The sequence below is a fragment of the Lissotriton helveticus genome, chromosome 6 (genome assembly GCF_964261635.1).
Source record: "Lissotriton helveticus chromosome 6, aLisHel1.1, whole genome shotgun sequence".
In the NCBI taxonomy this organism is placed as follows: Eukaryota; Metazoa; Chordata; class Amphibia; order Caudata; family Salamandridae; genus Lissotriton; species Lissotriton helveticus.
The window spans coordinates 800,252,096-800,273,299 of NC_136067.1; the positions used below are offsets into that span (position 1 = coordinate 800,252,096).

The 21,204-nt window shown below is 44.4% G+C and overlaps 1 long non-coding RNA gene across 1 annotated transcript in view; it reads right to left on the bottom strand.

Annotated features, from left to right (window-relative positions):
• Positions 1–330: 330 nt before the first annotated feature.
• The window catches only part of LOC144761538 (uncharacterized), a 168,814-nt gene continuing 147,940 nt past the window's right edge, over positions 331–21,204 (bottom strand). Inside the window, exon 3 of the long non-coding RNA XR_013595772.1 lies at positions 331–2,194. This is a non-coding gene — a long non-coding RNA (uncharacterized LOC144761538). The remainder of the gene's footprint in view (positions 2,195–21,204) is intronic.

Below are 21,204 nucleotides of genomic sequence, written 5' to 3' on the forward strand. Positions count from 1 at the left end.
CCAAGTTGGCAAAGGCTGCACTTGTGTTATGACTATGAAGGCGTGGAGATCAGACCTCATAACAATTCCATATCGTGTTGCTCCTGAAACTTCAGCACTCTCCGTGCAGACATGGTTTATTAAACAAAACTGATATCAGAGCAATAACATATTATTCTCACATACACCACGGCAAACCACTAGGTTGAAAGCTAAGTCAACAAATAAGGGTCGTGTGCAGAAGTTGCAAGAAAGGAAAAATGGCGTTTAAATCCGAAATGTACCTATGCTAACTTAACACGATACAAGGATATATAGGAGCTATACAACAATCTATATGTAATAGCATCATACCACAGCTGATTGGCAAATCTGCATCCAGCCATGCGTGGATCGTGGGTGAGTACGCAGAGTCAAGTAGTGTGCTGTATGTGTGACATGCTGTTCTCAGCTACTGTTTATATTACAATATTGGGCTGTGTCTCTCACACCCAGGTGACTCTGCATATCCCAACCGGCTTTGGTTGCTGAGCCCACTGAGGAATTCCCAGACCCCGGGTGAAGTCCGCTACGATGATGGCCATGGGGGGACATGTCGTTTGGTGGAGCGTACTTTTGGTCTACTTAAGTCACAATTTTGCTGCCTGGACAAGACCGGAGGTGCACTGATGTACTCTCCCCAAAAGGTGTGTCAGATCGTAGTTGCATGCTGCATGCTCCACAACCGGGCCTTGCGCAAGGAGATCCCCCTGCTCCTGGACGATGATGAGCAGCCGAGGCCCCCACCTGCAAACCCACACATGTCCAGTGGTGAGGATAGTGGAGAGGAGGAAGGTGTCAACCTGCCTCAACAGCTCATCAACCGCTACTTCTCTTGAAGGTGAGTGAAAACGTACAACGGTGCCATTGTCTGCAGATTTTGTTGTTGGTGAAAAGGCCTAGGTAAGCTTTGTGACTGCTGCCTGTTATTAGCTCTGTGCTGGTTGCTAATGTTTCTGGGACAGGGTAGTCATGCACAGCTACAGGATGTGTATGTTGGTACTGTTGCTCATTTTAATGTGTGCAGAATTGAGTTCCTTGATGACAAGTGAATAGTGTTCTTTTGTGTTTTCCTAGATCCCTTCATCCTCTTAATGCCTCAAAACAATCAGTGCTCCTGGTACATTGTACACAGAGTCAACATTGCACATCCTGTGATAAACATGGAGCTGACACCAAAACATAGGTATGTAAAGACTATTTTTTACAATGGACATATGTGTCAGGGAAGTGAATATTGACAAAAAGGTGAAAAGTGAATCAATGAGTTGTCAGTGATGGAAGATGAGACAATCAAGTAGTCACCACATTGATTTGGTGACCCAGTCCAACAGATGCATGCAATTAACCTGGCAGTGTGGGGACGGACAGTCAACAAAGTCAGTAGCAAGGTGAAGAGGGGTGCCATCATGGCTGGCTCCTTGACTGGCGTTTGGCTGGTGCTTTGGCATGGGATCCTCCCTGGGCATTCTTTGGACGGCAAGTTAAACGTTTGGCAGGGGGGTCTCTACTGTGGGCTCAGCGGGGTCTGAGGACTCACCCCTCTCTGTGGCCGCAGGGGGCCACTGCAGGGAGGTGGAGCTGTTGTTTGGGCCACAGGCCTGTCTCTCAGAACCACCACAAGCTGGCCCAAGAGGTCCATGATTTAGCCCATACGGGTGTCCATGGATCTCAGCAGCAGGCGGAACTCATGGGAATCTTCAAGAGCCTGGCCTGTGTGGCCCTGGGCTCGTTCATAGGCCCCAAGGACTCTGACGATATTGGCCAGGGCTTCAGTCCCGGTGTCTAATTGGGTTTGATGCCCAGATGCCCTCCCACCTGCCCTGCTGTTCCAAACCTTTGGCGTCACCACTCTACACACCCACGTACTTTCCCTGCCCTCCTCAGATTGTGGGGTGGTGTGTTGATCCTCTGAGGCAGGGAGAGAGTTGCAGGCAGGTGGTGGTGGAGGCAGCACAGGTCATTACAGCAGGGTTCAGTGTAGTTGTTGTTGCTGAGGTGGTGGCGGGGGCAGTGGGGTTCTGGGACTTGTTGCGCCCTGGCATTCCTGATGGACGGGCTTCTGGCTCCGCATCCAAGAAATCTAGGGAATCAGCATCAGAATGTCCATGTACCGGGGGTGGAGACTGGCTATGCAGGTTGGTGTGATCATCTTCTGCTGTCAGTTCTTGGTCACCTGAGGAACAGAGGGGAAATGGTCATTGAAGTGCACCCCTCAGGCTTGTTGTTAGATGTTTCCTTATTTACAAGTTATACACCAAACAGTTTACATTGATATCACATTTTATGTCTGCACAGTACTGTGCATCATGACGTGATGTGCAGGTACATACATTACTTGTCAATAGATACCATGCGCCACAGATGCAGATTTTGTGATTACAAGTACATGTTGTCATCTGATGACTAGCAGCACAACAACTTTTTGTGAAGCATCCTTGTTGAGTTCTCTGCATGTAAGACGTTACATCTGAGCATGAACTAGACATTGTAATCTCATGCATACCTTTGACATGTCATGTGCTTTGCTTTCTTTGGATTACAGACCATGCTTGTTTTGTTTTCAAATGGGGCTTGATGCTCTGCCCCATGGCACTTACAGATAGAATTCAGTGCTGTATATGATTGTGCACTGAATTTCTCCAACATGTCATTTGGTGAGTCACACTTTGGTTTCTGTGACAGTTACATACGCTTAGCTGTCTGCACACTGTAAGTGGCAATTGGATATGTGCCAATTTTGGTGGGATGTGATGACTTGTGTGGTCATACGGCTCCATGCTGTTTGAGAGAAATAACAGCGTGCATGCATTGTCTACTTACCTGTTCTGTGGCACATTTGGGTGGAATTTCTGACTCATCTTGGGTGTGTGGTGGAGTGCTCTATCCTGCTCAGCTGTGGGACAAGGGGGCCTGTTGGGAGTTGCAGTGCTGGCATCCCACCCACAAACACCCCTCCCTATGAAGATGGCTACCTACCTTTGTAGTTGGCAGAGTGAGGGAATAGGTTAGACATGGCTCTTGGGTGGGGGAGTGTTACATCCGGCTCAGGGGTGGGACAGGAGATCATAAGATGGCTACCTATTTGTTAGGTGAAGGGGAGCAATGCAATAGTTGCCACATGCTTCTGGCTGGGGGAGAGTGTTCCATTTTGCTGAAGTGTGTGACATGGGGGCCTGTTGGGAGTTGTAGTGCTGGCCTCCCACCCACAGACACTCCTCCCTGTTAAGATGGCTACCTACCTGTTAGGTGAAGGAGATTAATACAGTGGCTGCCACATGGTTCTGGGTGGAGGAGTGCTCCAACCTGCTCAGGGGTGAGGCAAGAGAGCATAAGATGGTTACCTACCTTTTAGGTGAAGGGGAGCAATGCAATAGCTGCCACATGCTTCTGGCTGGGGGAGTGTTCCATGTTGCTTAACTGTGTGACATGGGGGCCTGTTGGGAGTTGTAGTGCTGGCCTCCCACCCACAGACACCCCTCCCTGTTAAGATGGCTACACACCTGTTAGTTTGTTGAGGGTATTGTAATGGCAGCCACATGCTTCTGGGTGGGGTAGGGTGGGGTGGGTGCTCCACCTTGCTGAACTGTGGGATATGTGGGCCAGTTGGGAGTTGGGAGTTGTAGTGCTGGCTTCCCACCCACAAACACCCCTCCCTGTTAAGACGACTACCTACATGTAAGTTTGGTTGGTGGGATACAAAGGCTGCCACATACTTCTGGGTGGGGTGGAGTGTTCCATCTTGCTGAGCTGTGGGACAGGGAGTCTGATGGGAGTAGTAGTGCTGGCCTTCCATCCACCAACACACCTCCCTGGTTAGATGGCTACCTACCTGTTAGATTGGTTGGTGAGATACATGGCTGACACATGCTGGCTGGGGTAGAAGTGCTACCTCTTGCTGAGCTGTGGGACAAGAGGACCTGGTGGGAGTTGGAGTGCTGGCTGCCTATCCAACGACACCCCTCCCTGTTAAGATGGCTGGCTCCTTGTGGATCAGAGGAAGTGAATGGTTACACATGGCTCTTCGGTGGGGGTGTTCCATCCTGCTGAGCTGTGGGACAGGGGGCCTGGTGGTAGTTGTAGTGCTGTCTGCCTGTACACATGCAACCCAGGGAATGTTGCTAGCTACCTTTGGGGTGAATGAGAGGGAGTGAATGTTGGATGTGTGAGCCATGTGTTGGGGAGTGTGTGGTGCACATGGGTGCTTGGGACTAGGAGGTGTAGCTTTGTAGTTGTGCAAGACAGTACATAGCAGTGTGATGGTATACATGTGTTTGTACTTACCAGCCTCCACTCCCCCAGCTATTCCTGTGAGACTCTCTGGATGCAGTATGGCAAGCACATTCTCCTAAACAACAACATATTTGGGGCCACTTTCTGCCTGAACCCACTGGCACAGCCAAAATTGAATTTGCAATGTATTTTTCTTCTCATATTCCTATTTTCCATTGTTCAAAACATTATATCATTCCATTGATGATCCATATTTTCCTTTTGAAATAATTTTAGTCTTCATGCAAGTTTCAAATGCTCCTGCCGGGCCATCCGAACCTCACTTCAAGAACATGACTAAAGCCAAATTTGTACATAGCAGTTTATTAAAATCCAATGCATTTCGGGCCTCTAGGGCCCTTCGGCAGGGAAAACTTAAAATAACAATTACACATGCATTAATTTTCCATCAGACAATATGAGCAAACAAATGCAACAACATTCCATGATTGAAGTTGTCCTCTTTTCTTTGTCTCAGAAATTAATTCAGCTAAAATGCATTCTTTACGTTCTCCCTAGTGTCTCTGTCATATCCGAACCCTGCTTTTAGAAGTTAACATTAGTGGCTGCCTGTCACTCAGTAGCTAATTACCATACTTTAACCCCCGACTACTTACGACCCCCATCTGCCCCTTCCCATATTTCTCATTTAAACATGACCCTCCCGAGTCTCTCTTCTCTCCTTCCCACGTCATGCTTCCCCTTTCACCCAACCTTCCAATATAAACCTCCTTTCCATATCTAAAACAACATCTCTCATGTTTCCCTCCGCACTCGTCTCTAACCTGCTAGGAAGCAATCATCCTCGTCACTCCATCCCGAATAAAGTTTCTCCTCTCCCTTTCACCCTCCTATCTTTAAACAACACTTTAGCCCCTCCTCGCAAGACGCCCTCCCCCTCATCTCCATCTGAATAGTACATGTGTCACTTGAAAGGCGCTTGTCAAAATGCGTCTGTGAGCCCTGAGTCCATTCTGAATAAATGTATGGAACTCGCCCCCGTGAGTGCTGTCTTCCATTTGGGTATGATTACCCGGTGGAGTTTGGAGCTGAATATGTCATTTGGGTACGATTACCTGGTGGAGTTCTGAGCTAAAAAAAAAATATATATATATATATATTTGTACGTGTCAGCATTCGTTCCAATCTGAAACATGGAAAGCACTCTGGTCATCCGGTTTTGACCCTCGCAAACAAAAAAAAAAACATATATATATATATATATATATATATATCCATATCCATACTAATATTATAAAGAGAGAGCCCAAACCTTTGAGGCGGGTAATCTCAGTAACCACAGCACCAATCACAACACCCAATACAGCGTTGGAAAGGGCAGTTGCAGCAGAAGGACATAGGCTATGCAGACGGCCACCGTATATATTCTTTTTTTGCAGAGTTTTATATAGCGCGAATCTGACCTAAACTGAATCAGGTATCAGAGCGCTATACATAGCACCAGTTACGTTACATGAGGACACACATTCATTTTTGTTAGGGACAGCGAGATTAAGTGGTTTGCCCAGAATCACAGGATGTTTGGTGTAGTTACCAAGACTCGAACCCAGATCCCCAGGTCCGAGGTCGAGAGCCTTAGCCGTTAGGCCAACTCCTCTATACATTTAAAAGGTAAAAGAACCATGCCAGCAAAGTAGTCTCTTGTGGGCGTGTCTGCGTTGTGGTGTGGGCGTGGGCTGGGGGTGTGACTAACGCTGGGGGCGTGTGGTACGGCCATCACATCGTGGGCTGTGGGCGTGTGCTGGGGGCGTGAAAAATGCTGGGGGCATGACAAACACTGGGGGAGTGTGTCCGCCCTTCATGCCATGTGAGTCGTACATACAAGCGCCAATTACGTTGCTGCGCAGCATCAAGGGGCACGCTGGGGGGCTTGACACGCTGGGGGCATGAGAAACGCTGGGGGGGTGTGAATGTGCCATGTGAACGCAATTGCCCCGCATCAAGAGGCACGCTGGGGGTGTGTGCTACATTCAGCCCTTCATGCCATGTGGGTCGTACATTAATCAGAAGATCGTCTGCTGTGGCCGTGTGCTGGGGGCTTGACAAACGTGTTCACCTGAAGGCCTGGTAAGTAACGTTACTGCAGCCTCTCCTGCGCGCTGCTACTGAACTCTCTCATTCAACGAAATTACACGTGCCTGCTACCATCAACCAGGGCTCTAGCCGGGCTCAGGCGGCGGATCAGTACACTAATTACACGCGCCTGATAACATCAACCAGGGCTGCAGCTGGGCCTCAAGCGGGGGAACACGTACCTGCTAACATCAAACAGGCCTGCATCTGGGCCTCAAGCGGGGGAACACGCAAATGAGCATGTCTGCGGGGACAATTACTGCAGCCTCTCCTACTCGCTGTCACTCAACTCTCTCATTAAACGGATTTACCGGCGGCTGATAACTCTCTCATTCAATGACATTACACGTGCTTGCTAACATCAAACAGGGCTGTAGCCGGGCTCAGGCGGCGGATCACTACACCAATTAGACGCGCCTGCTAACATCAACGAGGGCTGCAGCTGGGCCTTCTCCGTCCCTATTCTAATGAAACAAAAAAATGTTGTCTACCACGAGATTTTAAAATAAATTGCCCTTGCCAAATACACACATTACACACATTCTATTTCATACCCGGACAACGTCGGGACGAGCTGCTAGCATAAATATATATATGTATGTATGTATATATATATATATATATATATATATATATATATATATATATGTATATATATATATATATATTACCTACTGGCGGTCGCCAGTAGGTATATATAGTTAGGATTTTTTCTCTATGGGATTTTTGAAAATTCTATGTCTAATAACTTTGGCGTTTGTGGACGGAATTGGCTGAAATTTTCAGGAAAATGGCACATTTTGTTTCTGAGCAGCCCTTGAAAATTTGGGGGGGGGGTTCGTCAAGGGGGGGCCGAGAAAAAAGGGGGGTCCCAAAACGTGTTTTTAACATTGAGTTTTCCATAGGGCGGTTGGCCTCACTTTTAGCCCGAACGGCTGAATGGATTTGCACGAAACTTGGCAAAATTGTAGGGACTGGTAGCCCGATGTGCCTTTGCTAGGTCTCAATATATGTGCTCCAGTGGATTTTGAGAAATTAACGTTCAAAAAAAGATATATATCTGTAACAGCGGACCGGGCAGCGCTCCGGTTCGCGGACTTTTCGCGGTACGGAACTTTGTGAAGCGAAGCTGATTGGTTCTCCGGCGTCTGTGAACATTCCAAACAGTCCATAGCGGCCGCCATCTTGTCTCTCGGTAGGATCGAGAGACAAGAGGAGGCCAAAGCGAAGGGGCAAATGACCATAAGGGGGCATAGTAGATCCTCGCTGACCCCCTAGGTTTGATGTGGAGGTTTTAAAAGGGCCCCGCGGGGCAAAAAAAAAAAAAATAATAATAATCGAACGGCTGAATGGATTTGCACGAAACTTGGTAAAATATTAGGGACTGGTAGCCCGATGTGCCTTTGCTAGGTCTCAATATATGTGCTCCAGTGGATTTTGAGAAATTAACGTTCAAAAAAAGATATATATCTGTAACAGCGCTCCGCTTCGCGTAACGGAGGTTTGCGAAGCTGATTGGTTCTCCGGCGTCTGTAAACATTCCAAACAGTCCGTAGCGGCCGCCATCTTGTCTCTCGGTAGGATCGAGAGACAAGAGGAGGCCAAAGCGAAGGGGCAAATGACCATAAGGGGGCATAGTAGATCCTCCCTGACCTCTTAGGTTTGATGTACCTAAGAAGGTAAATATCGCTTAACTTTGGTAATATGCCCCAACGTCTGTTAATGTTCGATTCGAAGGAAATCAGGAAGTGTTGAAAAACATTGTCTGCGCCATCTTGCCTTTTTTCAAATGCCACACTTTTGTCGTGCACGGCAGTCATTTTAGATGCCTTGACCAGACCCACTCTCTGCACGCTGTCGATCCTTAGCATGGCTCCCCACCCTCGCAAGCATCTTCCCCAGGCACTGGTCACCCCCGCTCTCTGTCTTATGCATGGGCAATAAACCTCCCCCCATCTGCGCTGCTCTTCCCTGAGAATCACACTCTGTGCCCGCCCGACACCTCCCTTTCGCCCTATTCACTACCGCACCCTCTGACACTCCTCTTCCTCTGTGTCCGATTGTCCAGGCTATCAGCTAGCCCTGCAGATGTAGTTTATGGCTCCAGCTGTAAAGAATCACCCCTCTTCAAAGGAGTTATAGTAGATAAAGGCCCACACCCGATGAGATCCGTCACACCACACGTGTTCCTACTATCTGAAAACCATCCTGTATTGTGATTGGGGAGGGGACCGAGCCTGAAGCGGAAGATTCCAGGAATGACTCTTTGTACATCAAAGTTTTTACAATTATGTGTCACATTAAAAATATATAGCACTCCAACAAAGTAGTAGGAATATAAAACTTTAATAACATATAAATATATACAACAAAACAAAAACAGTAAAAACATTTAAACAACGAAGAGACCGTGGCAATTTCTTTTGAATTCCTGATGAGGACATGTTACTAGTTCTTTCAAATTATGAAAATTCAGAAGATGTTGCCTGGGGGTGGGTCGTCAGTAGCAGTCTGTTGTGCGAATAGTTCCAAGGCAGCAGAACGCGCTGAAATCTAGATGGCACGAAAGTGATGTCTAGTAAGTTGCCGCCCAGCAAATAACGGCGTGGGGCGCCGCGGGGGTGAGTGAGTCCAGTAGGCACCACAGCTATTCTTACCGGCATTGCAGAATTACTGCTGGGGACAATGCCTGTGCTGTAGCAGGGTCACAGCAGAAACAAAAAGGATTCTGTTGAAGATGTTGTTGGTTTTCAATTTGAAAACAGTTCTGGTGTCAACTGCTATGGTAATGTAGTGGTTAATGTTTTGTTTTCTCTAGAAAATGTAAAAGAGGGGGAGGCAGTCCAAAGTTCCGTTAAAAGGGCAAAGGAAAGGATCGGTGGTTTGAACTATCACTCAAAAAGGGGAGGGGGTGCAACAATTTTTCCTACCGGGTCACACTGTGCTTTCACCGGAACTGAGGTCTGCAGGATTCTAGTAATTCAAAGTGAGGCTGGCGCCAGCATGGGAGCGCCGACGTCCCGCGGATACAGTTTCGTCACTCCACGGGCGATCATGGCAGTCATTCCCCATCGGGGGTCGGAGACTCCTGCGGCTCCTCTAGAATCTTCAAGGTCGTGGAGGACTACGGTGGTGGAGTCAACCAGTGACCGGGCCATTTCTTCATGCTGGGCCCGCTCTTGCCAGGTCGATCGCCATTTTGAGAGTTCGGCAGCTACCGGCGATCGCGGGGTCACATGAGCGGACGGGCTCCACCCTGCCGGGCGAGACGTTGCAGCATCGCCACAGTGGACGAACCCTTTTCGGGGCGCCTGGAGCGCTGAGGGTGCAGCTGGGAAGCCTTCACCTGAGGAGGCGGGAGAGGCCTGTTCGCACCGTCTCTCCCTCCCAGTGCACCCCACGGCGCCGCGCTTGACATTTGTTATGGCCGGTGGCGATGAGGACGGGGGGGGGGGGTCGGAGGCATGTGCAAGACATCCCCCCCAGTGTTGTCAAAGCCATTTTTGAAGAAAGAAGTGGTGCCTGGCGTGTTGCCGCTGCTATTACGAAGGAGAAAAGAAAAAATGTCCCGTCCTTCTTTGGGCCGGGCTTCCGGTGGATGTCGGCCGGACGCCCCTGGCTCTGGCCCCATGAACGGGTTCCTTGGTTTATCGGCTGCAGCCGGATCCCGTCGGCCTCGGCCCCCCGACCGTTGGTGGCCGGACCGGAAGAGCATGTGGCGGGACTACCTGAAACTCTCAAGGGCCACCGCGGCCGGACTGGGAGAGAGAGGGGAGGGTCGAGGAGACATTCCCCCCCCTGCAACTCTTCAGCGTTGTAAAGGCAATCCCCTGGCCGGGTCCCGCTGGCCTCGGCCTCTCCTCCGGCTACACCCTACGTTAGGATCTCCTGGCCGAGGCGTGGCAGCAGGACCCGCCTTATATGGGCTGCTCCCGGCTGGGCGTAGCCGCAACCCTGCCCCACCTTGGAAGTTTCCAGAGTGGGGGCGGATGTTCTACTGACTTGCATTTTCCCTAGTCTATCGATTTTTTTGGCGTGGCAGGCGGTGGGACAGCGAGGGGTGATTTGGTTTCTCTTACTGTTTTTCTGGTCTCTCACCACTGGCATATTTCTAACGTTTTCTTGTTTCTAGGACATTAATAGGTTTTATCATTACGTTATGTTATCGTTTCTTTGTTCGTTGTTTAATAAAAGTTCATGTTCATCAGTGGCCTACTGATTTTCGTTTTCCTATTCTTTTCTTTCCAGGTTGTTTCATGCTAAAGTTTCTGTTAACAGGATACAGTGATCACTTCGTTATTATTGCATATGTCCTTTTCACTAGGGGTGCTCTCTGGTCGGGCCAGATGACGTATCTCTAGTAAATGGTCCGGGTGAAACAGGTGCATCAATCAGTGGGGAGTAGATAGGCATGACAGATTACAACGGGGGAGAAAGGTCCGCATTACGTACCCTTTCACTATTTGCAAAGATTTTCCTACGTATATTTGCAAACAGGGAATACCTCCAAAAAGAACCAATTCCCAAACAGTCAATGTTTGGGGAAACAATCAATCAATGAGGAACGAAATAGGCACGACGTGTTAAAGGTTTGCGTTACCTACCCTTCACTATCTGCAAAGGGAGAGAGAATATTCCTATTCTTCCTCGTTTGCAGGCAGAGAAGATTCTTAAGAGAACCAACTTCGAACAATTCAATGCTCGATTCAAACAATCAACAAGGGGTACTGTGAACACAAATGAACGCCGCTTATGTGCATACACATTGGTATTATCAACAGGTTGTTCCTAATGTTTCTATTTTAGGGAGGTCAAAAAGAGATCCCATTAGTGGCCTACTGATTTTGCTCGATTCCTTTTGTTTTTTTACACGATTTTTCGCTATCTGCAAAGACTAAACAGAGTATTGCGACTCTGTGCTTGTTTGTAAATAGAGAATGAACCAAAGAGAACAATCAATCAAATGGAGAGAGAAGCAGGCACGACGGATTACAACGGGGGCAAAGGCCTGCGTTAACTACCCTTCACTATCTGCAAAGAGAGAGTACTCCTAATAGAAATGAGGGGTGGGGGGCAGCATTCAAAGCAGATCAGTGTGCATAAACACGAAAATGTTTTTACTTACCACGTACTTGACATTCGACAGCTTATGATATTTGCTATTAAAAAACCATTGAAATTCACTGAAAAAACCATAGGTTATAGACCATATATAGTTAGGAATTAGCATTTACAAAACCTTGAAAATTCACTGAAAAAACCATAGGTTATAGACCATATATAGTTAGGAATTAGCATTTAAAAAACCTTATTTTACTCACACAAAACCATTGAAATTCCATATATAGTTAGTTGCACTAACTATATATCGCGCACCCGCAATCCACTGCTGATCATGTCACATATTACATCATTCATGACATGGTCAGTGACATCACTGATGACATCACTGATGACATCTCAAATGACATCACTGATGACATCACTGATGACATCTCATTTGACATCATTCTTGTGCTAATACGATAAACCTCTTCAGACTCTAATATAACCTTAGATACACTCAGTGTATACAGACACTCACACACTGCCACTCATCCATGGAGTTACTCACACACCCAGTCAGTCATGCAAAGAAACAATCTCACCTCCATTTCTTCAACTATACAGTTATACACACCTTACTTATTGAAACATATACTAACACATATTTACTCTCTTATACAATCCCTGATACAAGTTCACAATGATCGATACAACCACTCACTCATTCAGTGGCTCTCATGCACAGTTATTTATATATGCCAACTCTCACATGTACTGTGTTTTACATATGTACTTACTATGACATGTAGCATTGAGATATCCATTCACTCATCAATACACTCATGCACACAGTCAACTGCCCATGTAGCTGTTTCCACATGCACTCTTGAACTCATACACCTAGTGAATAAACTGCTCACACATCTATGCACAGAGTCACACACCTTCCAGCCACCCCCACACAAACTCAATCTCCCATAGAAATACTTGGGCAACCAATTAATAACACATATAGCCTCTCGTATAGCTAATGATCAACACATGCAGCAGTTTACATCACAACAGACATAATGAAGCACAAATTAAGACAGTTTAGTCACTAACCCATGCATTCAGTGAGACACATTTAATCACTCACTCATACAGTCAGTCACGCACCTACTAAATCCTTCATCCAGACACTTATACATCCACTCATTCTTCAATATGTAAGACATATTTTAACTTTACAGAAACATACAGTCACTGGATGTTGTCATCAGTGATGTCATCAGTGATGTCATTTGAGATGTCATCAGTGATGTCACTGACCATGTCATGAATGATGTACTATGAGACATGATCAGCAGTGGATTGCGGGTGCGCGATATATAGTTAGTGCAACTAACTATATATGGAATTTCAATGGTTTTGTGTGAGTAAAATAAGGTTTTTTAAATGCTAATTCCTAACTATATATGGTCTATAACCTATGGTTTTTTCAGTGAATATATATATATATATATATTACCTACTGGCGGTCGCCAGTATGTATATATAGTTAGGATTGTTTTCCATAGGGAAATCGCAACATTCTATTGGGAATAACTTTGGCGCCGGTTGAGGAATCTGCCTGAATTTTTCAGCAACTTTGCCTCGCGGCGCTCCGGTCCTTCCCTGAAAGTTTGGGGGGGGAATCCGTCAAGCGGGGGCCGAGATAAACGGGGGGTCCCAAAACGTGTTTTCCCCATGTTAATTTCCATAGGGCGGTCGGTCGCACTTTTAGCCCGAACGGCTGAATGGATTTTCACCAAACTTGGCAAAATTGTAGGGACTGGTAGCCCGATGTGCCTTTGCTATGTGCTCCAGAGGATTTTGAGTAATTTAGGTTCAACATTTTTTATATATCTATGGCAGCTTACCCGTGAGCTTACCCGTACGCTTACGGTACGCGCACGTACGCGTACCGTACGCGTACCTCTAGTGCGCGAGCTGCATTCTGATTGGCTGCCAATGTCTGTCAACACTCCAAAACAGAAACTGTAGGCAGCCATCTTGTGCCTCGGTAGACTGAGGTACAGGAAAGCAGAAAAACAAACATGTAGAACTCAAAAAGGGGGCAGGGTAGAAGCATCCTGACCCCCTAGGCCTGCTCAGGGGGTCCTACAAGGACCCCCAAGGCCCAAAAAAAAAAAAGAAATTCGGAAAATCGCGGGGTACGCTTACGGTGCGCGTACCGCGTACCTCAATTTTTTACAAGAAACAAAAAAAAAAGATTTGGGGGCCTTGTGGTCCCATACGGATATTAACATATATAAATGTTATCCGCTAATAGAATTAGCATTTAAAAAACCTTGCGAGTTCACTGAAAAAAACAAAGGTTTCAGGCCTTATATAGGTAGGAATTAGCATTTAAAAAACCTTTGAAATTCACTGAAAAAAACCATAGGTTTCACACCAGTTATAGTTAGGAATTAGCATTTAAAAAACCTATGAAATTCTCTGAAAAAAACATAGGTTTCACACCAGTTATAGTTAGGAATTAGCATTTAAAAAACCTATTAAATTCACTGAGAAAACCATAGGTTTGACACCAGTTATAGTTGGCTGAACATTTTACTCATACACACACACACCCCACACACATACCCCACATACACACACCCACACCACCACCCACACCCAAACACCCCCCACACCCACACCCACACACACACCTTACACCCCCACACCCCCACCTACACCCACACACCCCACACACCCCCACCCACACACACCTCACTCCACCCCACACACACACACCTCACAGACACACCCCACACATCCCCCACACACACCTCACCCCTTCCCCACACACACACCTCTGACACACACCTCCCACACACACACACCCCCACACACCCACACACACCCCCCCCCCACACACACACACACACTCATCCCACACACACACCCACATATCCTACACACACACACCCCACACACATACCCCCCCACACACACACCCCACACCCACCCCCCACACACACACCACACACACACACACTCATTATTTTTTTTTATTTTTTTGAGGGGGTGAGCGCCCCGGTACACGTATCGGTACACGTACCGGTACGCGTACCCTGGAGAAAAAAAGAAAGACAGAGTTTTTTAAAAATGTAGCATTTTTATATAAATTTGAGGTAGTTCTGAAAAGTACTGTTTTTTTATTCTTATTGTTGTTTTATATTTTTTTATTGTTTTTTTGTACCCCGCGACTTAAAAAAAAAATATATTTTTTTTTTTTGCCTTGGGGTCCTTGTGGGACCCCCTGAGCAGGCCTAGGGGGTCAGGGTGTCTCTACTCTGGCCCCTTTGCGAGTTTCACACCTTTGTTTCACTGCTTTCTTGTGCCTTAGTTCTAACAAGGCACAAGATGGCTGCCAGGGACACCCAGTATGCAAGGGGAATTAGTTCCCCCTCTTCAAACATGCACGGGGACTGCGTTGCAGAGAGGTGTAACAAGGGTATAGCCTCATTACACCTCTGCAATGCAGCCCCCTGGCGCATACTGGAGGTTCCAGGTGGGCTAGTTGGCCCCCAGGGGCCCCCAGTATGCAGGGGGAATGAGTTCCCCCTCTTCAAACATGCACGGGGGCTGCGTTGCAGAGAGGTGTAAAAAGGACCGTGGCTTAATTACACCTCTCTGCAATGCAGTCCCTGGTGCATACTGTAGATTCCTGGTGGGCTTTCAGGTCTTATATAGTTAGGAATTAGCATTAAAAAAAACTTGCAAATTCACTTAAAAACCATAGGTTTCAGGCCTTATATAGTTAGGAATTAGCATTTAAAAAACCTTGCAAATTCAATTAAAAAACCATAGGTTTCAGGCCTTATATAGTTAGGAATTAGCATTTAAAAACCATGCAAATTCACTGAAAAAAACATAGGTTTCAGGCCTTATATAGTTAGGAATTAGGCACAAGAAAGCAGAAAAACAAACGTGTAGAACACAAAAAGGGGGCAGGGTAGAAACACCCTGACCCCCTAGGGCTGCTCAGGTGGTCCCACTAGGATATTAATATATTTAAACGTTATCCGCTAATAAAATTAGCATTTAAAAAACCTTTGAAATTCACTGAAAAAACCATAGGTTTCAATCCTTATATAGTTAGGAATTAGCATTTAAAAAACCTTTGAAATTCACTGAAAAAACCATAGGTTTCAGGCCTTATATAGTTAGGAATTAGCATTTAAAAAAACCTTTGAAATTCACTGAAAAAACCATAGGTTTCAGGCCTTATATAGTTAGGAATTAGCATTTAAAAAAACCTTTGAAATTCACTGAAAAAACCATAGGTTTCAGGAGTTATATAGTTAGGAATTAGCTTTTACAAAACCTTTGAAATTCACTCTAAAAACTATAAGTTTTAGTGGTGTTATAGTTAGCTGGACATTTTACTCATACAAAACCATTGAAATTGCTCCTATAGTTAGTTGTACTAAGTATATATCGCGCACCCGCAATCCACTGCTGATGATGTCACATATTAGATCATTCATGACATGGTCAGTGACATCACTGATGACATCTCAAATGACATCACTGATGACATCATCCACGTGACAATCACATACACCTTTTCATACACTATTACAATTTTTCATCACTCTTTGTAAAATACAGAGTATCATATTTAAATCCATTGTCACAGCAATACAAGTATCTAAAAATCCACTCAGTGATTAATACATGTATACACACATCTAATCCCTTACCTATGGATTCACTCATACATGCTGTCAATGAACAATAGAACAGTATCAAAAATACTTATACATCTATATCGACATTAAACAACAGCACGCATCCTATACACATATGTAGTCATCCTACTCACTTATGCAAACAATGGATCATACTTACATATTTACTTAGCAAAACACTTATACAAACAACACTTCTTCTATTCATTTAGATAGTAAGTCATACTTAGTGAATTATAAAATCATTATTACAAGTATACAGTTATCCATACAGTCACTCACACAATCATTGTGTCTTATGTATACTTATTTATATACAACAACTGACACATACACTGCCTTTTATTTTTCTAGTTTGTTGGACCTGTACCTTTGAGAAATATATTTGCTCATCACCACACCCATAAAGAGATTCCCTCACCCAAACTGTTAGAACATGTAGTTTTAACTTCATATATCTACTGAATAAACTATTCACACATCTTTGGACAGTCACACACCCTCCACCGAACCACACACACTTTCACACTCCCATACAAATACTAAGGGCCCGATGTAGGTTGGTCGGTAACGGACGAAAATCGGTATTTTCGGCCGTTACCGACCGGTATTACAGAAATGGGATGTAGGGGCATGTGTAACTGATTCGGTAAAATTACCGATCGGTAAATTTACCGATCGGTATTTCTACCGAATCGGTAAATTTGAGATGTAGGTGGGACTCTTCTGAGTCCCACAAGCCTTACAGAATCGGTATTTTACCATCAAATCAATTTGATGGTAAAATACCGATTCCGGTGTGCATGCACATGTGTGCATGCACACCTATGCCATATGACAGGCAGACCTGCCCTTAGGGCAGGTATGCCTGCCACATGGCACCCGAGCCTCTTTTGGGGGTGCCAGAGGGTGTCAAAGTGACACCCCCTGCACCCTTGTGTAATTCGGTATTTACCGATTCGGTTAATACCCATAAGTAAGGAGCCGGGAGGGAGGAGCAGCTGGGTGGCGGGAGCGGGGCGGCGAATGGAATCACAGGGGGGCGGGGCCGCAGGGAGGCAGCGGCGGGAAATTCCAATTAGCAGCGGGCAGCGGGAAATTCCCAGGAGCAGCGGGAAATTCCCAGGAGCAGCGGGCAGCGAGCGAAGGAATCTGCAGGCAGGAGGCGGCAAAGGCAGGCAGGTGCAGGCAGGTGGCAGCAAAGGCAGGCATGTCATGTTGTGTTTGGCCGAGGTAGTAGCTTCAACATAAGGCTTGATAAGGCCTTGACTTTGAATCAGAATGTGAAACTCAAGAATAATTGATAACTCCAGTTAAAAAGGGCAGCAAGTAGGTGTGTGTATGTGTAGATGATGTGTTGATTGAGTGGAAGATGAATAATGTAAAACATAAAAAAGGTTGCTAGTGTGCAAATTACCCACTGCTTTTAGGAGGGGAAGTAGTTACAACAAAAAGGCTCGATAAAGGGATTTGAGTTTGAATGAGAATATGAAATTGAAGAGTAAGAAAAGCAGAAATTGAGTGTGTGTACATGTGGATGATGTGTTCATTGAATGGAAGATGAATAAGGTAAAAAGTTAGATAGGTTGAAGATGAGCAAAGTAACCATTGCGTTATCATGGAAGTAGATATTTGGATACCCAGGTCAGTACACAGACTGTGCGTCGGAAGAAAGGATGCAAGTGTGGAAATTACCCAATGCAATGTATGGGAAGTAGTTACCAAGAAGGCTCAATAAAGGGCCTGCACTTTGAATTTGTATTACAAGAAGAATAATTGATAAACCCAGTCAAGAAAGGCAGCAAGTGTGCAAATTTTCAAGTGCCTTTGGTCGGAGTAGTTACAACAAAAAAGCTTGATAAATGTCTAATGAGTAATGTTGAGGACAGATATGTTCCTGTTTCCTGTTTTTTATGAAGTTGATAGACTGTTTCATGTAACAGAGAAGTTCATAGCAATAAATGTATAGAAATTTAAGTTTACTAAAATCAAGATTAATATGTGAGTATGGACTGCTTGCTGAAGATTCTGTTGCAGCAGTTTGTGTGCTTGGTGCAGCAGCAGGTTGGTTGTCCTGCAATTTTTGTGTTGCAGCTGAAGCAAAGTTGTTGGGGTGCAAGTTCTTCACATGTAGCTCTATATTTGCTGTGCCAAAGAAGTCTTTTTTTGATGGATTACCCTTTGAAAGAGTTGTTTGGTAAATTTTACAGATTACTTTTGGACATTAACCTTCGGCTGGAGTAGGAGCTACGACAAAAAGGCTCGATAAAGGGCCTTGACGTTCAATCGGAATATGAAATTGAAGAATACTTGATAATCCCAGCCAAGAAAGGCAGCAAGTGTGCAAATTTAGCACTGCTTTTGGCTGGGGTAGTTGATACCAATTACAACATAATGTCAAAAAAAGTAATGTTGAGCATAGCAATGCTCTTGCTCCCTGCATTTTTTTAGGTCGATATCACAATAAATAAATGCATTGAATGTTAATTTTACCGAAATCAGGATCGATTTGTGGGTGTGGATTTCTTGCTGAATATGCTGCTGCGGCAATCGATGTGCTTGGTGTAGCAGCAGGTGGGTTTTCCTGTAACCTCCATGTTGGAGCTCGAGCAAAGTTATTGGGGTGCATGTTCTTGATATGTCGCATCATACTTGGTGTGCCAAAGGAGTATTTTTGGGATGGATCAATCCTTTAAAGCGTTGTTTGGCAAATTTTACAGGTTACTAACGGAGCATTAACCTTTTTTTGCCCTTCAGGGATAGTCAATAAGTTCCAAATTAGAGCTTTTTTCTTCTTCTTTGGAGGCTCTTCAGGAATGAAATCTCTTTTGGAAGAAAAGCTGGAAGATGAGTCCATTGCTGTTATATTGGTGATCTTCCTTCTATTTGACAGGGTTCTCAGAAGAGATGGTCCTTCTTAGGAAGTCAAAGTAGATTTAATAAAAAGGGAGGGATCTTTGAACAGTTGGAATAGGAAGTGTTATGAACCAATACACTATAATACGTATACTTTCTGGCTATTTTTCCGTTAAATATTCAACTTCTTGCTCAGATTTAAGTACTCGATTTCGTGTTGCGTGAAGACTTAGACTCAGCCAAATGATTCTTCTAGACTTGGAGTAAAGACTTGCAGATGATAACCGATCTGAACATTCATAAGCTCCAATTTCTCGATGAGATAATATCTTTAAACTGTAACTATGTATTTTTTTAGTTAGACTTCTGTTGTAGGAAATCTCTTCTCACATCTCCTTCAGTTCTGTCTTTTCTGATTTTGTTATGTTGGGTGTTAGATATCGAGGAACAGCAACGGAATTGTCTGCAATATATTGAATGTCTATGTTAGCATTCCACATGGACAAAATGACTGGGTTGTAGTCATTTATGTATTTTCACTCTTCATTTTTTTTAAGTTGTATGTATTTTTAGGAGACTTTCGTGTTATAGTATGTAGCAAAGATGACATAAAACTGTTCACTCTTCCTTTCAATATTACATGATGTGGAAGTCCAAAATGACATTTGGTGTAGAACTTGTCCTTAAATTTGTAGTTTCGACAACAGTAAAAGACAACACAGTATCATTTGACTCAGTTGCAAATTTGGGAGCATCTTTGATCCATATTAGCATATGTATGTGAGTAGCATCTTTTGGTTGATACTTTTTTCTCCAAAAGAAATACAAAACCTTTCCAAGAGGATAATTTTTTTATTGGTGATAAAAGATATTATAGCTTCCAATCTATTATTGAAATACGTGCATACATTAACTGGATTCAAAGAGCACAATTCTCCAGGTGTCTTGTTTTCAATATTTAGTATCTTTGGATTTCTGGAAGCTTTCAAGACCTGGCTCTTCGAGCAGTAGCAGCAGCCCCCCCCCCCGCAGCACCGTGAGACCCTCACGGGAAAGTAGCGTGCTTTATAAGTTCTGTGATTGATTGATTAATTGCCTCGAAGAAATTGAAGTCAATCATCCCAAGCGTACTCAGCACAGGTCGCATACATTTTTATAATATTGATAATTTTTTTTTTACCAGATACGTTGCCTTTTTCACTTTCCTAACATTCACTAATTCTAATCAGATTTTCTTACTCCTAGTAGGAACGCTAATAACAAGAATAACTAAAGGTTCATCTTCTACATTTACTACACCAATTGTTTCAATTGTTTAAAAAAAATCTGCAGGCAATATAGAACTCTTTCCTTTAATGCTGTTTGTAAATCAGAAGGAGGCAATTTTCCTGTCTTAGGCTCCATAGGAACAATAGCCTGAAATGGATACACACATTGAATAAGAATAGACTCATAGGTATTTAAATACCTCAGTTCACAAGGAATAATTACGAACTCAAGATTATTATGCACAGCTCTAGCAGGCATTTTGTTCCTATCTAATTTGTTATAAAATATTTAGAAATACGCTGATCAGAATCCAAATCAAAACAATTCTCTACCAACAAATAAGTTGCAAAATGCTTCCAGTCATTATTATTTTCCTGTTTACTTTGTAAATACAGATGAACAGTCCTGGTTTGATTTTTATAATGAGTTCGTTGAAAACAAATAGAAGAATAATTTGGCGTTTCACGTGAAATCACCTTAAACTTTGTAATATCTTGCTCAAAATTTTGTACAGTACAACATTTTACATTCTTTTCCACATTTTCTTCTATTAATATCTCAGTTTCTGCACTGTCTTCCTGGGGACCAAACTAACTAAGCTGAATTTCACCAGAAACATTTGTTACATCTGATAAAGATGCACGGAAAAGAGTACTACTCAACTTTTTTTAATATTAGTGCTGGACTTTTTTCGTAATATAATGTTCTTACTAATTTCCTCATTTGAGTATGATGAACTGGTAATATTCTGAATTGGTGAAAAACACTTCGCCAAACTTTTTTAGAAAGACAAGCCAGAGAATGACCTAGCAAACCAGTATTTTCTGTCACTCTGCAAGGGTTTTATTCTTGAAATATCTTAGGGTCCTATTAGGATGGCGGACGGACCTGCATCTGTCCGCCACCCCCGAGGAAGAGGGACCAT